An 18,488-nucleotide genomic window follows, 5' to 3' on the forward strand; every position below is an offset into this window, starting at 1 on the left:
ATTTTATTTCTTTAGAAATTTTGGCCAAAAATGTTCTTTCTATAGAAATTTTTGTCAAACGTTTATTTTGTTGCTGTAGTAAACTTTGTTAAAATTCAGAAATTTTTGTCCATTTTTTTATTTCTATAGAAAATTTTGTCCAAATTTCATTTTTATAGAAAAAATTTTTTTATAAATTTCATTTTTGGAGGAAGTTCTGTCAAGATTTCATTTCTATAGAAAATTTAGCCAAAATTTTATTTCTATAGAAAATGTAGTCAAAACTTTATTTCTATAGAAATTTTTGTCAAACGTTTATTTCTATTGAAAAATTTGACAAATTTTTATTTCTATAGAAAATTTTAAAAAATTTTATCTGTATAGAAAACAATTTTAAGAATTTTACTTCTATAGAAAATGTCGTCAACATTTTATTTCTATAGAAAATTTTGACAAAATTTTATTTCTGTAGAAAATTTTGTCAAAATTTTGTTTCTATAAAAAAGTTTGTCAAAAGTTTATTTCTATGGAAAATTTTGTCAAAATTTTATTTCTATAGAAAATTTTGTCAAACTTTTATTTCTATAGAAAATTTTGTCAACATTTTATTTCTATAGAAAATTTTGTCAATATAATTGCTATAGAAAATTTTGTCAACATTTTATTTCTATAGAAAATTTTGTCAAAATTTTAATTCTATAGAAAATTTTGTAAAAATTTTATTTCTATAGAAAATTTTGTCAGAATTTTATTTCTATAGAAAATTTTGTCAGTATTTTATTTCTATAGAAAATTTTGTCAACATTTTATTTCTATAAAAAAGTTGTCAAAATTTTATTTCTATAGAAAATTTTGTCAAAATTTTATTTCTATAGAAAATTTTGTCAAAATTTTATTTCTATAGAAAATTTTGTCAAAATTTTATTTCTATAAAAAAGTTTGTCAAAAGTTTATTTCTATGGAAAATTTTGTCAAAATTTTATTTCTATAGAAAATTTTGTAAAAATTTTATTTCTATAGAAAATTTTGTCAACATTTTATTTCTATAGAAAATTTTTGTCAAAATTTTAATTCTATAGAAAATTTTGTAAAAATTTTATTTCTATAGAAAATTTGCTTAAAACTTTATTTCTATAAAAAATTTTGTCAACATTCTATTTCTGTAGAAAATTTTCTCCAGTTTTGAAAATTTTGTAAAATTTTTACTTCTATAGAAATTTTTGTCACAATATTATTTCTAGATAAAAATTTGTCAAAATTTTACTTCTATAGAAAATTTTGTCAATTTTTTTTCTATACAAATTTTTTTTGGTTAAAATTTAGAAATTTTTGTCCAATTTTTATTTCTATAGAAAATTTTGTCAAAATTTCATTTTTATAGAAAAAATTTTGTATAAATTTCATTTTTATAGAAAAATTTTGTATAAATTTCGTTTCTTTAGGAAGTTCTGTCCAGATTTCATTTCTTTAGAAAATTTAGCCAAAATTTTATTTCTATAGAAAATATTGTCAATATTTTATTTCTATAGAAAACTTTGAATTATATAATGGGTGGTTAAAATTTCAAGGGCCGATTTTGATTTTGAATAAAACACAAACTATTTAGGAAATTATTGTAATTTTATTTTATTATGATATATTGGCCAAAGGGGCGCCGCGACCACGGTGGCACACCTTCATCCGATGGTCCAAATTTTCGATGAAGCTGAGGCATAATGGAGGTTCTATGCCGTTAATGTGCCGAATTATCTCATCCTTGAGCTCTTGAATTGATGCTGGCTTATCGATGTAAATAACCCCAAAGAAAAAAGTCCAACGGTGTCAAATCACATGATCTTGGCGGCCAATTGACATCGCCATTACGTGAGATAACACGGCCATTGAATTTGTTGCGCAAAAGAGCCATTGTTTCGTTAGCTGTGTGGCAAGTGGCACCGTCCTGCTGTAACCACATATCGTCCACATCCATATCTTCCAATTCGGGCCATAAAAAGTTCGTTATCATCTCACGATAGCGAACCCCATTCACAGTAACTGCCTGACCGGCCTCATTTTAGAAAAAATTCGGCCCAATGATGCCGCCTGCCCATAAACCGCACCAAACAGTCACTCTTTACGGGTGCATTGGTTTTTCGACAATCACTCTTGGATTCTCATTCGCCCACATGCGGCAATTCTGTTTATTGACGAATCCACTGAGGTGAAAATGTACCTCATCACTGAAGATGATTTTCTTCGAAAATTGATCATCCATTGTTGCCATTTCTTGGAACCATTTAACATCTTGTTGGATTGTGTATCTCTCCATGGTTCAAATTGTGTAAGTCTGAAATAGAGAAATGTCAAATAAAATTCGGAAAAAAAGACTTGGCGTTTAGGTGTGGTTCACATTCAACATCGGCCCTTACAATTTAACCACCCTTTAGAAAGTTATCGCAAAATTTAATTTTTTATAGAAAATTTTGTTTGTTTATTTCTAGAGAAAATTTTGTCAAAATTTTATTTCTATAGAAAATTCTGAAAAAGTCCATTTAACGAAAATGAACCAAAATCCACCAAATTCCATTTTTTAGACCAATTTTGGCCCGATCGCACCAAAATGGCAACCCTGGTGATAGATCTCACACTGATGTTTCTGCAACAATTTTGTGATTCTAGATCTTTCATTATGTTTCAATTACAATTAAATGTTGTACTTATGTTTTAGATATTGTTTTAGATAAAATTTTGCTACAGATAAACTATCGCTGTTGTTTTGGAACAATAATCTGTTATTGTTTCAGCAACAACTCTTAGTTAAAAATACGGCACAATTTTTTTGTGGATAACCGAGAAACTCTAATTTGTAGAAAACATCTATTTTAGATGTTGCAAATCCAGAGTTTGCTTTTAAATATTTTCCTGTCTCAGAGTCAATTCCGGTATTTACCTTCCAGGATAAGATTTTATTCTCTTCGCTCTTTACTTCATATTGAGCATAAATTTAAACTATCTACGCTGTGCTTATAGCAAACCGTCAATGCTATTAACCTGTTACTAACCATTAAAAACACTTTTAAATCATGCAAATTTATAAAAGATTTTTTAAGTCAGCATTATTGCTTTTTTAATGTATGTAATAATAATATCCCCATCACGAACAATTCAAAGTCACTGGAAAAAATGTTCATAAACTAATGGACCATAAAAAAGTATTGCATTCGAGTGTAAATGATGGATGATGACTAGGACACACAGTCATGACTTTGGTCGATTTGTCCAACATCATCTGTTCACAACCAATGGCCAATGCCAGTGGCTTTTCGTGACTATATGGAATTTTTTTCATACTGTTGAATAAGCAATTATTGAAATTACATTAAAGAAATTAACTCAAAAAGGACGAAAATTAAAAATGTTAGTCAAGCGTATAATAAAGGATATTCAAATGTGTTTGGAAAATAACAATGTTGAAAAGGATTTTCGTTGCAAAAATTGTGTTTGTTTAATAATTTTCGGTATGACATCTATTAGACGAGTTTCACAAATAATTCTGTGAAACAACAATCACGGATATTTCATAGATAGTAGGGAATTCATCACATTAATTTATTAGAAATTATTGTCCATTCAAAAATGAGCCAAAAATGTTGCGGACAAAATATTTTATATGGAATTGGATATTTATCACTAATGTTTTATCTCTTTTATTACTATTGGATATTTATCACTAATGTTTCAAGTAAAATGTTCTAAAACAGTCTTGTCACAGTTCTTTCCGAAACAAGAAAGATCTACTAGTCATGTTTGAAATATGTTTCAGCTTCATATGCAAAATGTCGTTGCTGTTTCAGAAATCCTCGATCAACATTGTTATATCAACATTTTTCTGTAATCTAATGGTGTTTTCTTTTCTGAAAAAAGTGCTTTGCCGTCATTTTTTAAAATGTTACCAGCAACCTAAAAAAATGCTATCATTTCAGCGGGCAGAAAAGAATTCAAAGAAGGAAACAGGGCAATCGCAGCACTCTCGTTTGTTGGCAGTGCTGAAAATGCCCGTAATTTGTCTCTATGCGTGGCACTATTTTCACAACAGAATTCGAAGCCTTTTCGCACTTTTGCCTGTGTTTTTTAGAAAAGAACCTAAAAAGTACACTTTCCGGGCAAAATGCAAAAAAGTGCACATTTTTTACAAGAAAAGAAAACGCCATAAATGTGTGTAAAATAATCTGTCTCTGATGTCTCAGAAACATTTTTTTAATATTCTCCATTAATATTTAGAAACAATTAGCTTTACAAAATTCCTCGATAATGTTTCCGTAATAATTGGCTACAGAAAATGTCACTAATGTTTTAGGAATCAATGCCTTTAGAAAATACCTCAATGATGTTTCATCAACATTTTGCTATAATAAAAATATGGTTGTGATGCTTAACATATAAATTTCTATGGAACATTAAGATGTTTTGGCCCAACTATGTTACGATCAAGCAGGTGCAGTCGCCTTAGTTCCTATTTATCAGTGATTAATAGCAGCGTAGCTAACGTGTGTCCCATCCTCAACCAAGGGCCACTTGACATGCGTCATATTTTCGCTTGCCCAGCTAAACCCACCCGACTCACCACGAGATAACTCTGGACACATCGCAGAGTTTCTTGATCTGGATACAAATTGAAGTACGCATAACATAAAATTGGATGAAATCACAATAAAATGTTACAACAAAAAATTTTTATGGACAATGTGTACTAGTTTATGTTAGATGGCAGACCGATGTATCAGGCTCACTTAGACTATGCACTGAGTGCTGCCCGATTCCATGTTAAGCTCAATGACAAGGGTCCTCCTTTTTATAGTCGGGTCCGAACGGCGTTCCCTATTGCAGTGAAACCACTTAGAGAAGCTTTGAAACCCTCAGAAATGTCACCAGCGTTACTGAGGTGGGATAATCCACCGTTGAAAAACTTTTTGGTGTTCGGTCGAAACAGGAATCGAACCCCTGACTTTGTGTATGCAAGGCGGGCATGCTAACCATTGCACTGGGTGGCTTCCGTGGTGCAATGGTACTAAGTTCACGTTTTTGACCGAACCTGCGTTAAGCCTAGTACCTAGTTCACGTTTTCGCACGAAAATTAATTATAAAAAAAATATTTGCGAAATTGCTGCGGAAAATTTTCGCTTAAATAGTACCGAGTTTAACAAGAGAAAACGCTAACAACATGTTGCAGCAACATTATAATAACATTTCAATGATGTATGATCAACATTTTGCTATAATTATCAGTGTTGCCAGTAATAAGGCAAAAGGTTCTGCTGTAGAAAATCAGTAATCATTTAAATTAATTAAAATTTTGTCAAATTTCTATAGAATTTCTATAGAAATAAAATTTGGACAACATTTTCTATATAAATAAAATTTTGACAAAATTTTGTATATAAATAAAATTTTGACAAAATTTTGTATATAAATAAAATTTTGACAAAATTTTTTATAGAAATAAAATTTTGACAAAATTTTCTATATAAATAAAATTTTGACAAAATTGTCTATATAAATAAAAATTTGACAAAATGTTCTATAGAAATGAAATTTTGGCAAAATTTTCTATAGAAATAAAATTTTGACAAAATCTTCTATAGAAATAAAATTTTGACAAAATCTTCTATAGAATTAAAATTTTGACAAAATCTTCTATATAAACAAAATTTTGACAAAATTTTCTATAGAAATAAAATTTTGACAAAATTTTCTATAGAAATAAAATTTTGACAAAATTTTCTATAGAAATAAAATTTTGACAAAATTTTCTATAGAAATAAAATTTTGACAAAATTTTCTATATAAATAAAATGTTGACAACATTTTCTATAGAAATAAAATTTTGATAAAATTTTCTATAGAAATAAAATGTTGACAAAAAATTTTCTATAGAAATAAAATTGTGACAAAATTTTCTATAAAAATAAAATGTTGACAAAAATTTTTCTAGAAAAATAAAATTTTGACAAAATTTTCTATAGAAATAAAATTTTGATAAAATTATCGATAGGAATAGAATTTTGACAAAATTTCCTATAGAAATAAAATTTTGTAAAAAAAGATGAAACCGATTTCTCGAAAAAAATCCCCATATATATGGAAATCAACTATAGACCGATATGGACCTAGTTAGGCATGGTTGTTAACGGCCGTATACTAGCACTATGTACCAAATTTCAATTGACTCGGATGAAATTTGCTCCTCCAAGAGGCTCCAAAACCAACTCTCGGGATCGGTTTATATGGGGGCTATATATAATTATTGACCGATGTGGACCATTTTTTGCATGGTTGTTAAATATCATATCCTATCACCACGTACTAAATTTCAACCAGATGGGATGAATTTTGCTTCTACATAAGGCACCGGAGGTCAAATCTGGGGATCGGTGTATATGGGAGCTATATATAATTATGGACTGATATGAAGCAATTCCTGCATGGTTTTTGGATACAATATACTAATATCACGTACGAAATTTGAACTGAATCAGATGAATTTTGGTCTTCCAAGAGGCTCCGGAGGTCAAATCTGGTGATCGGTTTATATGGCGGCTATATATAATTATGGACCGATGTTGACCAATTTTTGCATGGTCATTAGATACCATATACTTACACCATGTACCAAATTTCAGACGGATCGGATGAAATTTGCTTCTCTTAGGGGCTCCGCAAGCCAAATCGGGGGATCGGTTCATATGGGGGCTATATATAATTATTGACCGATGTGGACCAATTTTTGCATGGTTGTTAGAGACCAAATACTAACACCATATACCAAATTTCCGCCGGATCGGATGAAATTTGCTTCTCTTAGAGGATTCGCAAGCCAAATTTAGGGGTCCGTTTATATGGGGGCTATATATAATTATTGACCGATGTGGACCAATTTTTGCATGGGTGTTAGAGACCATATACTAACACCATGTACAAAATTTCCGCCGGATCGGATGAAATTTGCTTCTCTTAGAGGATTCGCAAGCCAAATTTAGGGGTCCGTTTATATGGGGCCTATACGTAAAAGTGGACCGATATGGCCCATTTGCAATACCATCCGACCTACATCAATAACAACTACTTGTACCAAGTTTCAAGTCGATAGCTTGTTTCGTTCGGAAGTTAGCGTGATTTCAACAGACGGACGGACGGACATACTCAGATCGACTCAGAATTTCACCACGACCCAGAATATATATACTTTATGGGGTCTTAGAGCAATAATTCGATGTGTTACAAACGGAATGACACCATCCTATGGTGGAGGGTATAACAATCTGTCTCAGATGTTTTAAAATTTTTTGTTTTATTTTAGAAAATACTCGATTGATGTTAAGACATAATGAGATTTACAAAATCCGTCGTTGATATTTCTATTATTTTAGAAATACTGTAACTTTTGAAAATCTATCACTGATTTTGCATCAACACAAACTATTTAGGAAATTATTGTAATTTTATTTTATTATGATATATTGGTATTTCTCAATTATTTATGGCCAAATGGGCGCCGCGACCTCGGTGGCACACCTTCATCCGATCCAAATTTTCGATGACGCTGAGGCATAATGGAGGTTCTATGCCGTTAATGTGCCGAATTATCTCATCCTTTAGCTCTTGAATTGTTGCTGGCTTATCGACGTACACCTTTTCTTTAAAATAACCCTAAAGAAAAAAGTCCAACGGTGTCAAACCACATGATCTTGGCGGCCAATTGACATCGCCATTACGTGAGATAACACGGCCATTGAATTTGTTGCGCAAAAGAGCCATTGTTTCGTTAGCTGTGTGGCAAGTGGCACCGTCCTGCTGAAACCACATATCGTCCACATCCATATCTTCCAATTCGGGTCATAAAAAGTTCGTTATCATCTCACGATAGCGAACACCATTCACAGTAACTGCCTGACCGGCCTCATTTTGGAAAAAAATACGGCCCGATGATGCCGCCAGCCCATAAACCGCACCAAACAGTCACTCTTTGTGGGTGCATTGGTTTTTCGACAATCACTCTTGGATTCTCATTCGCCCAAATGCGGCAATTCTGTTTATTGACGAATCCACTGAGGTGAAAATGTGCCTCATCACTGAAGATGATTTTCTTCGAAAATTGATCATCCACTGTTGTCATTTCTTGGAACCATTTAACACGTTGTTGGATTGTGTATCTCTCAAATTGAGTAAGTCTGAAATATAGAAATGTCAAATAAAATTCGGAAAAAAACTTGGCGTTTAGGTGTGGTTCACATTCAACATCGGCCCTTACAATTTAACCACCCTTTAGATATGTGGCACTGATGTTTCGAAAAATAAATTTCTATAGAAAAATTGTCACAGAGGTTTTAGAAACATTTTGTATGGACAGGCTATGGTATACCCCACCAAAAAAAAGTTGTTCTAAAGATACAAATTTAAAAGCACTTCCAAAAATTACCTTCCAAATAGGTTATTTATATTAAATACCGAGAAAGTTTTTTTTGTTCAATTTTTATAACTCGCTTTTTTCATATTTTTAGGCATTAATTTAACGTTTTTCGTTTCAAATATGTATAAAAACACAGTAAGAGTAACATGATGGTACAAAATATTAATATTGTGTGAAACAAAAAAAAAAAATGTGAAATTTCTTCTAAAAAACGAATGTTTTGAACGCAAATGTTTCCAACAATAATGTATTAAAAATATTAAAAAAAAATATTTATTTTGTATAATACCACAGAATCTTTTAATTCTTCAAAAACTCTGAATTCGCATCACACTTCAAGAATTGTTGCCAATTTAGTGCAACAGCAGTTGAAATGGTGAACATCCGTCCTATAACAAGTCCATGTTAAATTCATCCCTTTGGGGCAATTTTGAACCACTTTCGGATCGAAAAAAAACTATCTTGGCAGCACTTTTTTGCTGGGATGTCCTGGAAACAAAATTTCTGTAGTAAAATTGTCACAGATGTTTCAGAAACAAATTTCTTGGAAACTCTGTCATTGTTTACCAATGCTTTAGAAACAATTTTATATCATTATTAAAGCACTCACATTAAACTTTACATTTCTTTCAAAATATTCCATTTATAGTCTACTAATACATAATTTTAAATTGCATTTTGGTTTAAGGCAGACAATTCTGGTTTTTAAATAGACCCTTTTATGAAAGGAAATTTAATTTATTTGATGTCATACATTAAATGAATTAATTTGGTAATAAAGGAATATATAAAGCAATATCCTCCCACCCCTCATAAAGAACTTATACACATTTCATAAAAAGACATTTTGACAAAAAAAAAAATTGACAATGAAAATGAAATTGGAACGTGTATAGGTAACCATTCATTATGACATTCATGGAGCATTGTTTAGTTAAAGCTTGTTTTTAATTCAAACCTCCCACATTAATTGCACACGCATTCTGTTCATTATCAACAATGTTTCGCATTGCGGTCAACCATCATGGAACAATATATGTAGGATCCTTCATACATCATCGGTAATGTATTAATGTTAGAAAAGCCACTATATACTCAGGTTGTTACCAACGAAGGATAAGATCACGACAAAAAGGATTACGGAAAAAGAGGGTTATCATATTGGTAATTCAAATTGTATTAAATTATTTTCCCAGAAATAAATTAAATGCATTTAAACTAATTACCAATATATATATATATATATATATATATATATATATATATATATATATATATATATATATATATATATATATATATATATATATATATATATATATATATATATATATATATATATATATATATATATATATATATATATATATATATATATATATATATATATATATATATATAATTGACTTAAAACCAAGCGGCGGATTCAAAATATTAAATATATTAAAATAAAAAAAATAAAATTTATCAAACTAATATAAAAAATATTAAGTATATTGAAATAAAAAAAATTAAATTTATCAAAATAAGTTATACAAATTTAAATAAAATAAATTTAATGTAAAATAAAAAATAAATAAACTAAATGAAGCTAAAAGAAATAAATAATAAGTCATTAAATAATACAAAATCAATTAAAATTGAACTAAATTAAGATAATAATTTAAATTAATTTAATTTCTTTTATTTAAATTAAATTAAACTAATATAAAATCAATCATATTTAATGTATTTATATTAAAATTGTATTGATTAAATTATTATTATTTTTTAATTATAAAAAATTCTATTGAAATCCCTATCGAAATATGTTAGAAAGAACATTTTCCTTCGGACCCTGCTCGTTTTGTAGAAATGTTGATTCATCTTCATCACCATCTCGATTTTTCTTTTGCCATCTATTCTTGAATGCAACTCCCTTAGAATAAAGGTGGTACATTTCAAAGTTGATTGCAATTAGGAGCATACAAATAAAAATAAACTACATCCGCTATGTGAAAGACGAAAAAAGGAAATTAATATACACTAACTGTGGTTGTGCTCTAACTGTGGTTGTGGTCGCTAATACATCAACGCATACGTATAGCATATGTGTGAGTACAGCCTTCAATGTAAGCGTTTCAAGGACTTAAAGGATGTGCTTTTGTTCAAAGTAAACATACGATTTATAGAGATTTAGGGCATTTTATCATCAAATTCCAGTGATCCTAATTTTTATGTCAGTGTGGTGTGACTTAATTAGTGGTGACTTAGTTTCAGAAGCCACACTGATTTCTATGAAATTTTATTTAAAGATGAAATTTATATAACACTAGCGTAACCCGGCCCGCTTCGCTGCGCCTTCCGAAGCGTATTTGGAGGAACATTTTGCATTAACTTAGTCAACTATATCCTTCGTGCTGAAGACAAATTCGAAAAGATTTCAATTCTTTTAAACAAATCGGACTACTTGATTTTTCGTTTATAGGTACAAATACGGCGGGAGAGGGTGTACCCTTTCCTCCAAATTTTTTTAATAATGTTCTGTATTCAAGTAGTTGGACAATCTTCTATATTTCTTGTGAATTTTAAGTGGGGTTTGTCAAGGAAAGGTATCCTTCTCCTCAACATATCTGAAAATTAAGCACTATATTATAATAACATACAAAGAATTACTGTTTCCCATCCAATAAATCGGAAAAAGCAAAAGTAGTAAAAAAATTTACCACATTAACATTTGCTAAAATGTTGGAAAATGATGCACCCTCTACGTTGGTTGCCAATTTCATGTAAATTTAAGTTCTTTACTAAAAAGAAGTCTGGCAGTAGCCTGTACAAAAATCATAAAATTATGTACCGAGTTCCCATTTACGGACAACCCTCTACTTTCAACTTAAGAAAAAAAAACGGACAAAAGGGAACCCTCTTTTTACTAAAATGAAGACTAAAAAAAGTCTGGAAGAAGCCTGTACAAAAATCATAAAATTATGTACCGAGTTCCCATTTACGGACAACCCTCTACTTTCAATTTATGAAAAAAAAACGGACAAAAGGGAACCCTCTCCCCACCTTCGCTCCACTCCGACCTGATATCGGACTATCACGTACCCTATATTAATTTCGCAACTACTCAATGGTCCCTATAAATTCTATCGAAGTAAATCGATAAAGTTTATTTCAATTTTCCCCTTCCCCAACCAGATATCGAAAAATCATATACTAATTTAAAAATTATGTATAAATTTAATCACCTCCTGCCACGTCCCTGTAAATTTCAAGTAGATCGGAGATGTTTAAATTTTGCTCTATTGTTTTAAAGGGACGTCACTTTCCCCGATACAATATCGACACCCCTAACCAGCGTTGCCAATTTAGCTTTTTTCCCGCTAGATTTGGCTTTTTTTTAAGACGTTTAGCGGGAAAAAAATGCATTTAGCTTTTAGCTTTTTTTCTGGCTTTTTTTCATGACCCGTTTAGCTATTTTTGGCTTTTTTATTTTCGACATGTTCCTATTGAAATATGGATAAAACTTCGTTTTTATCTAAGCCTTGCTGCCAGAATAACATTTCAAAACTCAATTGAAACATTAATAATTATTCCAGCGATTATGCGGGCATTTTTGCAGCAAATGCACCTTGTTGTAAAGTTTTTTCCTTGTATTCATAAAAGTTATCGTAAACTTTAAATCAACTATTACCATACAAATTCCTTATATAAACTGTCAGTAAATTATTAATTTGACTCGTTTATCCTTTTTATGTTATTATAATATTCTAAAGTTATTATGATATTACTAAATTAAAATAGTAGATGTAAATTGATTTGTACACTGAAAAAATATTGTCGTGGGGCCAAAGATTTCATGTCCTTAAAATACGAGCGCGAATTTTGGTTATAATAGCATTTGTGAATTTCTCTTATATAAACTTTTTTTCTCGTCCAAAAACCGATAAAGTCATTTTGTCCTTATAGTTAAGTGATTCAACTTAAAAATGGGTATCTATTTATGAAAGAAGGCTAGGGTCAATTCTAAAAAAATCTTAAAATTAATGAAATAGTCTTTAAATTTGTGGAGTTTTTGTATCTTGACCACAAACCAAAATAGCGTTCAAAAATAGAAGAGGTGTTTCAACATTTTATTTTAAAAAGCCGAGTCTGAATTTGGAAATTTAAGTTGTCGTTAGCAAGTTTTTAAAAAAACTGAAAAACGAATAAATTCAAATTTGACTCGGAATCAATACAAAAATCTTTAGTGTACAAAATCTTTGGAACCGAACATAGAAATAATTAAGGAAATAAAGTTTTGAATGTGGTATTATTTTTTTAATAATCGAAAAATGCAATAAAAAAATTCGTAGTGATAGGATTAAAACAAATCTCCTATTTATTAATGGAATGGATTTACATTTACAAAAAATGGACAACAATAGGTTTGTTTGGGAAATTTTCGAATAAAAGTTATTCAGTATAAACTTGCAAGACAGTTAGAAAGGGGTTTTATTCTCTTGGGTAATATTAGGAGAAGGGTACACGTTCACGAATTTATCATTAATTCAGTTAAAACAAAATATATTGATATTTTCTAATGCAGTTCTATGTGACATTGTGCAATGTATCGCACATTGGAGTTGTTGCTGATAATTGCAAGCTTATTGGGAAAAATGTTTTTACTAGGAAATATAAACGAAGGACTTCCAGTAAAAATTTGTGATAGTAAACAAAATGTATCGAGTGCGCAAACAGAGCTAATATGACTTAGATTTTCTTACAGTCTCACAGAAATGGAATTAAAATGAATACAATTAAAATAATATGCATTTTAAGTGAAATAAAGCCTTTAAATTTGTTAAATTTCAATCAAAATGTGACTTTTGATACAAAGAAATTTAGCTTTTTTTCTAGCTATTTTTTTAATTTTTTTAGCTTTTTTTGGCTAGTTTTTTGGACAAATCTAGCGGGTTTTAGTGAAACAATTCTGGCAACGCTGCCCCTAACCTTCCCTGAAAATTCTTGAAACTTTCCTTCAAGTGTGGCGCAAGGAAGGTTGCCTCTTCGTTCATAACCTTCCCCCACTGCTTTTGTAAATTTCAAGAAGACTTAAAATTTTTTGTAGTTTTAGAGGAGGACCTCCTCCCCGACCAAATGTCGAAAAGCGTATCTTTTGTAAACGTCCAGAAAATGTCAAGCAAATTATAAGCCTAAAGGGGCGGTAGCCTAAAGGGGGGTATTAACTATTACGGTTGACGGAGGTTACGATCTCTCCCCAGTCCTCTGTAAATTTCAAGTAACTCGGTAAAGTTTAATTGTTTCTCTGTATGTACTTAAGAGAAGCGGATGTCTCCCTATGCCCTTTTATTTTTATTAAAAAATCAGGAACCTGATATAAATTTCGTAACCCATTTTTTCTGTAAAATTTCAGTCGGGAGTTTAGTTTTGTTTGAACTTAAAAAAAAAAAAACAACATTTGGCAAAGGGGTGGTCCCCCTCCCAGACCAAAATATCGGAAAATAATGTAGCGGATTTTTGTCTACATGCCAACCCCAACATTCAATGAAAATTTCAAGCAAATCGCATAATTTTGTTCCAAGCTTCAAAAAGTAGGGCAAGGGGGAGGTCCCCCCCCATCCACATATGAATCATCGGGTACCCCATATTAATTCCATAACCTCACCACATGTTCTCTGTAAATCTCAGATAATTTAGAGAATTTTAGTTTTTTCATTGTACTTTAAAAAAGTCGAACAAAGGAGAGGCCCCCCTCCGCCACCAAATATCGAAATAAAAAGTAGCGGATCTTTGTCTAGATGCCAACCCCAATCTTCAACGAAATTTCAACCAAATCGGTCAACTTTGGTCCAATTTTCAAAAAGTCCGACAAAGGGGAAGTCCCCTCCGCGACCAGGTGTCAAAAAATGAGGTACCCTATTTTCACCACATGAACGCCCCTACGATCTCTGAAAGCTTCAAGTAAATCGGTTCAGTCGTTTCGGAGCCAACTCGGTACATACAAACAAACAAACAAACAAATAAACAAACATAAATTGAATTTTATATATATAGATTTTAACTAAAGACAAATTTTCTATGAAATTTTCTTAAGACACAAAATTTTTATGAACTTTTTTCTAAAGACAAAATTTCTTTGAAATTTCCTCTAATGACTATGAAATTTCCTCTAATGACAAAAAAGATTTTATCTAAAAACAAAATTTCTATGAAATTGTACCTAAAAACAAAATTTCTATGAAATTTTATCTAAAGAAAAAATGTCTATGAAATTTTCTTTAGACACAAAATTTTATGGAATTGTTTCTAAAGACAAAATTTCTATGAAATTTTATCTAAAGAAAAAATTTCTATGAAATTTTCCTTAGACACAATTTTTTGTGAAATTTTTTCTAAAGACAAAATTTCTATGAAATTTTACTTAGACACAATTTTTTTGTGAAATTTTTTCTAAAGACAAAATTTCTATGAAATTTTCCTTCCTTCCAGTAATCCTAATTTTTAAGTCAGTGTGGTGTGACTTAATTAGCGTTGACTTAGTTTCTGAAGCGAGACTGATTTCTATGAAATTTTATTTAAAGATAAAATTTATATAAAATTTTAACTAAAGACAAATTTTCTATGAAATTTTCTTTTGACACAAAATTTTTATGAACTTTTTTCTAAAGACAAAATTTCTATGAAAATTCCTCTAATGACAAAAAAAGATTTTATCTTAAAACAAAATTACTATGAAATTTTACCTAAAGACAAAATTTCTATGAAATTTTATCTAAAGAAAAAATTTCTATGAAATTTTCTTTAGACACAAAATTTTTATGGAATTGTTTCTAAAGACAAAATTTCTATGAAATTTTATCTAAAGAAAAAATTTCTATAAAATTTTCCTTAGGTACAATTTTTTTGTGAAATTTTTTCTAAAGACAAAATTTTTATGAAATTTTCCTTAGACACAATTTTTTTGTTAAATTTTTTCTAAAGACAAAATTTCTATGAAATTTTCATTAGACACAAAATTTTTATGCTTTTTTTCTATAGACAAAATTTCTATGAAATTTTCTCTAAAGCAAAATTTCTATGAAATTTTATTTAAAATCAAAATTTCTATGAAATTTTATCTGATGACAAAATTTCTTTGAAATTTTATCCAAGGACAAAATATCCATGAAAGTCAAAATTTTCTATGAAATTTTATCTAACGACAAAATTTTATTTAATGACAACATTTTTATGAAATTTTATCTGAAAGCTAAAGTTATATGCAATTTTATATACAGAAAACATTTTCAAGAAAATCAAAATTTTTTACGAACTTTTATATAACGACAAAATTTCTATTAAAGCAAAATTTCTATGAAATTTGATCAAAAGGCTAGAAGTTCAAAATTTTCTATGAAATTTTAGCTAACGACAAAATTTCTATGAGATTGTATCTAAAGCAAAATTTCTATAAGATTTTTCCTAAAAGCAAAATTTCTATGAAATTTTACCTACAAAATTTACGACAAAATTTGGTATAAAAACAAAATTTCTATGAAAGTGACTATTTCATATAGAATTTTATCTAATGCTTTCTATGAAATTTGATCTAAAGGCTAGAAGTTCAAAATTTTCTATGAAATTTTAGCTAACGACAAAATTTCTATGAGATTGTATCTAAAACAAAATTTCTATAAGATTTTTCCTAAAAGCAAAATATCTATGAAACGACAAAATTTGCTATAAAAACAAAATTTCTATGAAAGTCACTATTTCGTATAAAATTTTATTTAATGATAAAATGCATTGATCAGCTATGATGTAATGATATTATGGCTCATATATATGAGCCTATCATTACTCATTTTTTTATGATGTTATGGAAGAGCAAAAATTTTGTCCAAAATGGTTGGGAAGACAGCTGTTTCGGATTTCCACATCCTCCTCAGTTCCCTTTATTGGACGATCTACTCATTTCAATTATTAGACAATATTGGTAATGCTTTCTTATATTGCAAAGAATAAAATTTCAATGAAATTTTTTTTGGAAAGACAAACTTTCTATGAAATTTTCTCCAAAGAAAAAAGTTTCTATTAAATTTTATATAAAGACAAAATTTCTATAAAATTTTATCCAAAGGCGAAATTTCTATGAAATTTTTTATATGAAATTTTCTCTAAAGACAAAATGTCTATAAAATTTCATTTAAAATCAAAATTTCTATGAAATTTTATCTAAAGACAAAAATTCATTGACATTTTATCTAAGGACAAAATTTCCAAGAAAGTCAAAATTTTCTATGAAATTTTATCAAACGACAAAATTTTCTATGAAATTTTATCAAACGACAAAATTTTCTATGAAATTTATTTTAACGACAAAATTTTTATGAAATTTTATCTGAAAGCTAAAGTTCTATGAAATTTTATCTAACGACAAAATTTCTATGAAATTTTATCTAAATCCAAAATTTCTATAAAATTTTATCCAGAAGCGAAATTTCTATGAAATTTTATATAAAGACGATAAAATTTGCTTTGAAATTTTATTTAACAACAAAATTACTATGAAATTTTATCTAAAAGCAAAATTTCTATGAAAGGCAAAATTTTCTATAAAATTTAATCTAACGACGTAATTTCTATGAAATTTTATTTAAAGAAAACAAGTAAGGAAAGTCTAAAGTCGGGCGGGGCCGACTATATTATACCCTGCACCACTTTGTAGATCTCAATTTTCGATACCATATCAGATCCGTCAAATGTGGCTATATATAAAGGTTTGTCCTTTGTATATATATATATATATATATATATATATATATATATATATATATATATATATATATATATATATATATATATATATATATATATATATATATATATATATATATAGATATATATATACATATATATATATATATATATATATATATATATATATATAGATATATATATACATATATATATATATATATATATATATATATATATATATATATATATATATATATATATATATATATATATATATATATATATATATATATATATATATATATATATATATATATATATATATATATATATATATATATATATATATATATATATATATATATATATATATATATATATATATATATATATATATATATATATATATATATATTAGAAGTTTATAGGAGCTATATCTAAATCTGAACCGATTTCAACCAAATTTGGCACGCATAGCTACAATGCTAATTCTACTCCCTGTGCAAAATTTCAATTAAATCGGAGTAAAAGATTGGCCACTGTGGTCATATGAGTGTAAATCGGGCGAACGATATATATGGGAGCTATATCTCTAAATCTGAACCGATTTCAATCAAATTTGGCACACTTGACTACACTACTAATTGTACTCCTAGTGCAAAATTTCAACCAATTGGGGTAAAACTATGGCTTCTGGGACCGTATTAGTCCATATCGGGCGAAAGATATCGGGTCCATATCGGGCGAAAGATATATATCTAAATCTCAACCGATTGCAATAAAATTTGGCACAATTGACTATAGTACTAATTGTTCTTCTTGTGTAAAATTTTAAGCAAATTAGGGTAATACTCTGGCTTCTGGGGCCATACAAGTCCATATCGGGCGAAATATATATATGGGAGCTATATTAAATCTGAACCGATTTCTTCCAAAATCAATAGGGTTCTATTCTGAGCCAAAACACATACTTGTGCCAAATTTGAAGTCGATTGGACTAAAACTGCGACCTAGACTTTGATTACAAAAATGTGTTCACGGACAGACGGACATGGCTATATCGACTCAGGAGCCCATCCTGAGCATTTTTGCCAAAGACACCCCGTGTCTATCTCGTCTCCTTCTGGGTGTTGCAAACATATGCACTAACTTATAATACCCTGTTCCACAGTGTGGCGCAGGGTATAAAAATTCAATGAAATTAGATCCAAAAGCAAAATTTCTATGAAATTTTATGTAAAGACGAAATATCTATAAACCTTAATCTAATGACAAAATTTCTATGAAATTTTATCAAAAGGAACAATTTTAATTAAAATTAATCTAAAAACTAAATTTC

This window comes from Haematobia irritans, chromosome 1 (genome assembly GCF_050003625.1).
Source record: "Haematobia irritans isolate KBUSLIRL chromosome 1, ASM5000362v1, whole genome shotgun sequence".
Taxonomy (NCBI): Eukaryota; Metazoa; Arthropoda; class Insecta; order Diptera; family Muscidae; genus Haematobia; species Haematobia irritans.